We start from the raw sequence: 9,880 nt of genomic DNA on the forward strand, positions 1-9,880 counted from the left end.
GGGCTTCACTGAGTTTAAATTATCATTCTTCCAATCCTGTAGAATGAGGATTTTCATCTGCTGCTGACCAAAACAGAGGACAAATTGGAAGCCTATTTTCAGTTCTTAATCATGCAAAAGTCCCTTTACCCAACACTGTACCCCAAAGCTATTTTGCACATCACTAGGCTGGGATTTTTACCCAAGATTTCAAATATTTCTTCTAGGAAGGTGAGGGAGGGGAAAAAAAGAGGATTACTTTGTTCCTTATCTTGTTTTTGTGATAGCTGGTGGTAAAACTGGTGGAGATGAGGATGTGCTGAGCCTTGCACAGTGTTAAGTTCTGAACACCATACTCCCCCTCATTAATTTTACCTAAGACTCATATGTAGTCTAATCACAGAATAAGTGGGCAGCTGTTAAAAACATCTAGTTGTTCTTAAATTAAATGTGCTGTAAACAATGATTGCTTTTCTAAATATTCCTGAGGTTATTAGTATAACAAAGGAATTTTAGTTACTTCAAAACAATCTTAGCAGACTGCATCTACTGATTCTAATATAAAGTGTTTTTAAGGTTGCTTTTGCTACAACATGAATGTTTAACATCATGTTAACTCTGACTTTTTTTTTAGTACAAACAGAGGGGCAGCTTTCTCATACCCTCTTTCTCTGAAAATCTGTCAAATGCACAGGTGTTAACAAGCCCTCTGAAAACAATGATCAGTGCCTTCAATCACATGTGTTTTGTTAAGTACCATAAATGGAATTGAAGCGACATACTGCATGAAGTCCTTCAAAACTATTTGGAGATACACATGTGGAAAGTTACAGATCCAGTTCTGATCTCACTCCATTTTTAATATAAATTATGGTCATGAAGAGCTTTGCAGTGCTTTAAAATACAACTGAGCCTCCTTTGCTTATATCACTTGAAGCATTTGGTCTGGGAGACACACTTCAGAAACATGTACTGATTCTGCCTCCACCCCAGATGCTGCCACAGGAGCCCCTTGGTGCGCGAGTCAGGGAGGCTGGGGCTCAGCTCCCTCTGAGGAGGGCACTCACCCTATTTCTCCTGGCAGAAAAGCACAGCCTAGCTGTCAGGCTACAAATTAAGCTAAAAGTGAGGATGTGCTTTTGCTGATTCCAGCTGAAGCTGATTTTTTCCCTGCAGTATTCGAAGGTCTAGAAAGGAAGATGATGTGCGAGAGCTGAGTATAAGACATCAGGCTGGAAGTTCAGGCATTTATCAGAGAAGGAATAGCATGGAGGATTGACTTCCAAACTTGTTTTTGTATTACATTAAACTGTAATTTGGTAAAATATTGAAATAGTCATTTCAAGCAGGCACTAGAAAAGAAATCTCCTCTCTCTTAGGAACCTAATTTCAAGAGAAAGTTAAGGGCTATGACCATCCCCCATGCCCTTGGGAGAAAGAAAAACCTCCCTCCAGGGTTATCTGAGGTACTAAGGCAGCTCCAAAAATGGGTTGGGTTTAAGATACCACCAAGTCCAGTACTGCCTCCTGAGTAACGTGGAGCTATGTGTGAATCTCTGATCCTGCAAGGTGTGGGCAATCTCAGCATTCGTTGGAGTTATAATTTATTGAGAACTGAGAGCACTCCTTGCCTTGCAAGATCAGGCGCCTAGACAGCAACATGTTTTCTTGTTCACTGAAAAACTCACCCATGACTATGAAACTGAAGAAGCAGGAAGAATTATACAGCAGCAGCAGAAAAAAAAAAAAAAAGGAAAAACTGTGTGTAAGCCTTAGCAGGGAATCTGTAAACAGCACAATGAGCTCATCACATACAGCCCAGCCATAGCTCAGAAGCAAAGGGAGGATATTTGTGTAGAGTCAAGGGGGAGAAATGTTGCATCTGGCTGAGACTGGGACCCCACAATTGCTGTGAATACTTAACTCCTGGTAGCTGCATAAAATCAGTGGGATCCTGCTGTAATTAGGGAAACAAGGGGCTGAAGTGTAAGCAAAGTGCAGCTTTTGAAAAAGAAAGATTAAAGAAGTCTGCAATGAGCACATCCTTTTCTCTGATTGCTGAATTTTATCACATTGAATTAGGGAAGGAAAAGAAATAAAAGAAAAGGTAATGAAAGTGCAAGCTAGCAGAGCTATCTGGTCCCTTCTTCCTCACCTGCTCACTCAAGACTCCAAAGAGAACTAACCAAAGGTGCACGATGAGCTAATGGCAACCCACTTGGGCAGGCTGGGGCTGAGCCCAGGCAGGTGCAGAGGAAGGAAAAGCTGCCTGGCAGGGCAAGCACAGGCGACGCAGCCCCCTGGAGAGGAAGGTAGTTGTGCCAGGGAGCAGAGTCAGTATCTACCAAGCCACCTCCAGAGCTGCTCTTACTCTAGTATATTTGGATTTTTATAAAGCAATATTGATAATGTACCTGTGGTATTTTCATAATTAGTTATCAATAACAAATAGTTGATAAAGTATTACATGCATATCTGCTCATAAACACCACTGTTGTGTAGAGTGAACTATCAATGACACTAGAGTGAAAATGTGTGTAAAAGTGAACTGTAGCAGGTTCCCTGAGACTATAAGCTAGCAGAGGCATTAGAAGTACAGACACAGGATGGTACCCTGGACGATACACTCAGATGGTGAATTGCTGATATAGAATTGTATAACACTAAAGGGAAGCTGCCCACATAACCAATAGTATGGATGGAGCTGTCTTTTAAGTGTGTATAAGACCACAGCAGAAATGCCTGAGAACACTGTCACCACACATCAGAGTTGGGTATGCAGAACTGATTGCTCTGATACACTGCATGGCATCGCTACATGTCTAAATATTGTCTTCTTATCGCCGAAGGCAAGTATTTGGTCTGAAGTTTTGTGACTGTGTTTGTTTGCTCAGTCCCCATCTCAGACTCCACTGTAGCTCACTTCTGAACTGGAGGTTATTGAATGATGTACCCTGAGCTCTTCACCCAGGTTACCCAGTGGAAGGACTCCCAGGTGCCTGCTCCTTCCCCCCATGGCCCACTTCAYTCTGCCGGAGAAGCCCAACCTTGGCAACAGCTCTGACATAGTATGGCAGCATTGGGCCAAACAAGGGGAATGATGATGGCATGGGAGGGCAATCTGTGTGTTTCTCTGATCTGACCAGACCATCACAAACCTTTCTGTGATGACCTTTCTGGTCATGCAAACTGATTTTAAACCTCCCTTTGGAGCAACAATATACATGAAATCTGAAACTTCAGCTGAGTTTTCTTTAAACCTCTCAAACTGTATTTTTCATGTCTGATCTCTCAAAGCAACTGAACTGATACTTCTGAAATTTTGCATTTAAACTTGTTTCTAAGCTTCTCAAGCATGAAAAGAAAGACACAGTTATCAGTAGAGTGATGCAGAGCCTTATCCCCTAGCTACATCACTAGAGCATGATGAATTGGTGTTTAACAAAATTCCTTAATGCTACAGGCAATGACACAATTAAATCTAAGTCTTGCCTTTACTTTTCCTTTTTACTGTACAAGTAAGAAACTCAGAAATAGCTGTAACTGTTATTTTATCCCAGATCCCCAGGGGATAGTTCCTCACTGAGGTATGACAACATGTAAAATTTGATGTTCTGAATGGCTCTGGGACAGTCTAGAGGTTGAAGTGAAAAGTAAACTCTCTAATTCTGAAGGAAATAAGACACTATGCTTGAAGACACTAACTTTCCTTATATTGGTGTGACTGTACAGAGATCTCTTCAGTAGACTCAGTATTTCTTAATTCAAGGGTCTTTTTATTTGTCCCTTTGAAACATTTGGCACTGGCTGCTGTTGGAAACGATATTGAACTATAGGATCTACTTGGCTGAGACACTGTGGCAGTTTCTGTGCCCCCCTTTTTGGTATTTCTTTTTTAAAAGAGGAATTGTGGGATTGGGAGTGACTTGTATTCAATTAAGTGTGACGTATCTGTCCCTATAATAATTTGTATAAATATTTACACATTTGTAAATATTTATACAGAATTTTTATGGTTAAATGCAATGTTTGTCTCCAAAGAAAATAAATTCTCCCAAGCAATTTGATTTTAAGGGATATGAAAACAATATTGAGTTATTAACCACAAAGTTTATTTTCATTGACTGCCTAGTACTCAGGCATAATGTCTGGTTAAGAAATACTTATCTGACAAGATTTTCCAATTGTATATAATTTAGAAAATTATAATCATAGCTAAAATCAAATGAAAACATCATTAAGTTGATACAGAGCAAAATAAAATGGCTCAACACCAAATAATAAAATTAATTATGTTAGCTAACAATACGGAATAAAATAACAATTCCTGCAAAAATCAAAGGCAGAATTCTTCATTTATCTATCAGTTACAAAAAAACAAGGTATTACCAAATCCAGTACTAAACAATGTCTTTTTATATCCTGTCCACTGGTGTTAGGATTGCTGAACTTAGAGCAAACCAAATGTAAGTAAACAAGTTTGATGATAACTGTAAATATTGCTTTAATTAAATAGATGTTAATAACTAGTAGTTGAGAAAGTGTTATATAAATGTATACATATATTCTTTTAAGAAACTATTGTTGTGCCCCTAGAATCAGAATAAAAGTAGAGTGAATTATTAGTAGATTGTAGCAGTGGCTCCAGAGGGTACTAGTATAGGATGACAGCAAAGGCCTTGAAAGTGTGTGCAGACACAGGTTGAGACCATGAGTCCCAGAGCAATAAATGCAAATCACCAATTACTGATAAAGAATTGTGTAACGACACTTAGAAACTGCCCACAAGTGAAAACATGGGTGGAGCTGTCTTTAAAGGTATATAAGACTGCAACAAAAAAAGATTAGGAGCATGGCTGCTGTTGTCACTTCAGAGTTGAATATGCAGAACTAACTACTCTGGTTTCTGGTAATGCCATATACGTAATAATGTAATGTATGTATTACCTTATTGTCATTAAAGGGAAATACATCTTTAACACTTTAATTTGGTCCAGTCTCCTTCCCCTGAGGCTTGGTCATAACTTTGATGCAACACGTTCAAATCACCTACATGCAGGAGAGGCTCGAACTGTAGCTTAATACCAGCTGTCTCACAGCATTACAGCAATGGGTTATTTGCCTGTGTTACTTTTGGCTTTATATGGATTCTTTTAATTTGGGACAATATTTAGGTAAACAATTTAATGAAAGTAACAGTATTTCAGGACTGAAATCTGGTCCTCAGCCACTAATATTTCTGTGTTTGCAGCTCTTTCAGACAGAAAACCTGTCTTAATTGTTGGAGATGTCATTACCTACAGGTAGTTCTCAGTGTTGGTGTTTTAGTTGCAAGTGTATATCTGTGCATTTCACTCTCTAATATCTATATACAGACTTTATCTGGCCACTGAGGATTAAAAACAGGTTAAATTCACTAGAGCAGGTGTACTGTTTCTAATTTGAAAAAAAGTTGTTACTTATGCAAGGTAGTTATCTATTCTGTTGGGATCCTATGTATTTCATCTGAAAGCCCCCAGGAATACATTAAGCAACATGATAGTCATTTGTCACTCATCCTACCCTGAGGGAGAAATTGCATATTAAATGCAGTGCTCTGTTCCTTTTAAAAAATGTATGCATACTGCTTTGTCTTCATTGACTTTGTTGTTATACAGTACTACGTTTTTAAATCTGACATGAAGGTTTTGGAAGTCAGTGCTACATTTTAAGGTGTGGAGATAATATGAAATTAGAAGTTAGAAGGGGTTTTGCTTCTTTTTCAGCTCCTAAGGGTTATGAGATGGTAGTCTTCTTGTCCTTGGGAACTCCTGGTAAGGAACCGCAGGACTCAGAATTTGAGATATTTCTCTTCTGAAATCATCTGACAAATACATGGAATCAGAGCACAATCATTTCTTGTCGTTTAAGTCTTCCTTAAAGTTTCCTTAGGAAGTCACCCAATGTAAAAGTATCTCATTAGGTATGGTCAGATAGTAATGCATAATGAGGCAGCTGAACAGCGGCTATTTTGTGCCAGGCAACGCTTTAGGCTCCTCTTGGTCTTCAGTTCCTTCAGGACTCCATTTCACCTTGAAAAGCTGGTTCCAGATTTTCTGTCTCATCTCTACCAGATTAAGCTTCTAAAATATTAGATAGTAGGAAGATGTGAATGGGAGTCAGCTACTTCCATATACTCAAGTAATAAACTATTGCAGATTCATATCTGTCTGGTCTAAAAAACAAAAGTTCTGTATTTTAAAAACAATATTAACCAATTCAGAACATCCAGTGTTTCGTTGTTTTTAACAATGTTAAAAAACAGCCTTTTTCTCTTCACCCTCCACCTTCCTGTGACTCCTCACAGCTTAAGTCTTCTCCCAAAACAAAATGACTTAATAAAACAGTTTACTTCAAAAGGCAGGAAAATAAACCTAAAAATAAATTCTAGGAATTCTAGATTCTTTAATGTTCATGAGTTAAGACTGCATTTTTATAGAGACTGTCTCCTGCTTATAAGGAAAATCTGGACTAATAATTGATAGTATTTTAAATTGTCTATTTCATGTACTCTGAGTTGTTGACTAGATCTGAATTTTTAATAGATTTTTACCATCTATTGGAATTTGTAGATTTTCATGAGGGTGCTAGGGAAGAGGCAGTTTCTAAAGAAACTCTTTAACATACTGGATGCTTTAATCTCCTCTGTCTTCTTTCACTCCCATCACACCCTGTTCCTTCACCTGCTCTGATGTTAATCAGAATGACTGGGTCATGGTCTTTTATAAGCTTGCTAGCTTAATTCTTTTTTAAGGTCATCTGTGAATTGACTTTAGTAACCAATTATAAATTGGATGGCATTTTAATATTCAACCCCTTCCCTGAGCTTTAATCTAGACATGCTAAGAGACAAGAAGAAACCCAAAGGACTTTGCATTTTAGGAGGCAAGATGATGAATTCCATTACCCAATACCTTTATAATTTCTCCTGCCTGGACACCCTTATCTTTCCCACTGACTTCAAAGGGAATTGAGAGAAATGCAGCATCTTCCAGAAACAGCTTTTTATTCTTTCAGCTAATATAACTGTATATGATCTCTGGAGACACCTGTCAATATTGGTACTTGAGGCACTTAAGTTTGACATTAAGCGTTCTGTGCTATTATTAATGGATCTCTACTAAGGCAGCAAAAGCAGATCCCTCTCTCTCCCCCCCTCTCTCTCCCCCCCTCTCTCTCCCCCCAGGCTTAAATTATGGTTTTGATATGGAACTMTGYAAMATTTGGGGGTTTGGTAGGCTTTTGTTCTAAGCCACAAGCAGGAGGTGACAGCTGTTTAGTGTTTTAATTTTGTATTTATATGAATTGCAAAGAGCAAAACAAACAGCTTATATGATGAACCTTTGTTCTTGCTCAGTTTATGAGTGTTGATTTCACTGCCATTTAGTGCTGCCAAGAGCTGATCCATATAAAGTCAAGATAATAAATTCAACCCTTGCCTGTGTCCTTTTCTTTTATATTTTCTTTTTGAATGTATGTGGCAGGCATATAGTGTTGGAAAAATAACTGCTTCCTTTTTCTGCAGAACTTACACATCACAGGTAGCAACAGTGGGAACTGCCCCACAGCCACCGAGGCTTTAGCCATTCTCAGGCAGATGACTGCAAGAATGAGAATTAATCCAGACTCTCCACCTAGGCATGAGCATGACATCCTAAGGCTACTGAACTTCTTAAGAATTATGGCATTGGGGCAATGGAGCAAAGGAGCATCATATTGTATCATCAGTTATCTCCACCAGCTTCTTTCCATACAGTGTACAGATTTTTTAAAAAGCTCATAATCTGCATACACTCATGATCTGAAGATAACGATAAAGTTCCCTGTTATCTCATAGAACTATTTCAAATATTTTTATCTTAAGAACAGAAATCAGGCTTAGTGTTGGGCATGTAGAAATGCTGATGCTCCAGTAATTTCTGTAACCTATTTCTCTGTCACTGGATAATAGCTGTTTTCACTTCTACTATGGTTAGAAACAGAGAATGTCAAACTAAAATAGATCTTTTTAAATACATTTTACTAAAATAGAAATGGTATTTTCTCCTTTTAAAGATAAGTAATTTTGAGATTTACAGTTCAATGTCGTTTCCAGGAACCATTAATTTATACTTTCTGAAGTGCTTTGGGTGGTAGCCTGAACTGGGTGCCTTCCTGAATTTAGTGGTAAAATTCCCACTGTTTTAAATGAAGCAATTTGTTCTCAGTCTACACATATTTATACAGTTATTCTTATGCACACACACTTGGATAAATCACTTTAGTTCAGCTCCTATGCCTGCTCACTCTTTGAAATTACTTTTTGTCAGCACAGGGTCAATCAAGTTAACTCCTGAAAACGTTAATTCTGCGTCTGAGTACATGAGGATTTTTATACACTGCATGTTGCTACTTGACCTGGCCAGGGGACAGCGCTCCCCATCTCCTGAGTGAACTACAGCCTCTAATGGAGGAGCCCCAGAAGTGACCAGACTCTGCCAGGCAGGGCTGTACATGCCACTGGGTTTATTAGTGACCGCTGCAATGGCAAGAAAGACAAGAGCTGGAAGATCTGGATGTGACTGGCAGAGTGACCAGCAGCCCTCACAGTGTCCTGGCCCTCCCTCGGAGGTGATTGTCCTGGCAGTTGGCAAAAGGGAAGATAYGCCTGTTCTGCTCCAGTTTAAAACCCCGAGTTTTAGCATGAACTGCCAAGGAAGGCAGATATAAATTGTCCAGCTGGATTCCTCCTGGAAGCAGCTGACACAGAGGAGTGCCATTCCCTCCCTGGGAATCATCACTAGAGGGACAAGCAAGTGCGGAGGGTGCTAACTTCTCAGGCCAACATGGGTTCAGGCTTCCCACGAGCCATCTGCAAACGCCTGAACTTGCAAACGCAAGGGAGGGAGACGTGCGTGGGGTGCGCACCCCACCAGGAGCGGGCCAGGCAGCCACTTCCCTCTGCCCCTTCGCTCCTTCTGGCTGGGACGCCGGAGGGCCAGGGCCAGGTCCGGACTGGCGAGCTGCTTCCCTCGGTGCTTCTCCTGCGCAGGAGTGCGCTATTGCTCCTAGCTATGTAAAGGATGATTTCCCAGGAGTCTCCCTGTCTCTCTTTTTTCCTTCTCTCCCTATTAGTGGAATGACAAATTGAAAATTAAGGTTTGACTCAGAAGGTGCATTTTCAGTCTCCTCTAGCTGTAAAAATACCCTTCTGTACCAGAGGTCTGTCTGTCAGTTATGCAGCTATGCCTCCCTGGCCCATAAAGTAATTTGGGTTTCTGTCAGGAACACAAGGGTGGATTGCACTGCAAAATAATGTTTTGTTACTTTCTAATATGCTAAAGAAGCCATAAAGCTGTGGAAACTTGCACTGTGGACTGAGTGAGCCCCAGAATATACCATATAAGCACAAAGAGGACTTATATACTTATTTATTTTCCTGTTCCATCAGTAGCCCAGTATGAATGAGAAGCACAAGTTTCACATTTGTATTTAGGAGGTCATTTGTCAAACACGGAGAAATAAATTAGGGAGAACATTAATGGTGACAAACATACAAGAACAGTAAAAGCATTGGCTTCCCTTGGGAATGAGGAGAGCAAGGATTCAGGACTCTCTGGTCCAGTTGCCATAAATCCAGCATATCAGCAATGAGTGTATCCAGTCACGCTTTTTGAATTGGCATTGCATATACACATGTAATTAATAGGTGTGACTGTACAAGTTTAAATTTGAATACTAAAGCTGAAAGGCTCCTTTTCAAGGAAGGATGTTTCATGTAACATTTGCTTGACCTAGAAAGAAAGTAATTTAAATTATTCTAAGATTCCTTAATCCTGTTTAACTGCTTATTTTCCTGAGAGAGCCTGAAAATTCAGTGACT

This window comes from Apteryx rowi, unplaced genomic scaffold, assembly GCF_003343035.1.
Source record: "Apteryx rowi isolate R43461 unplaced genomic scaffold, aptRow1 scaffold_88, whole genome shotgun sequence".
Lineage (NCBI taxonomy): Eukaryota > Metazoa > Chordata > Aves > Apterygiformes > Apterygidae > Apteryx > Apteryx rowi.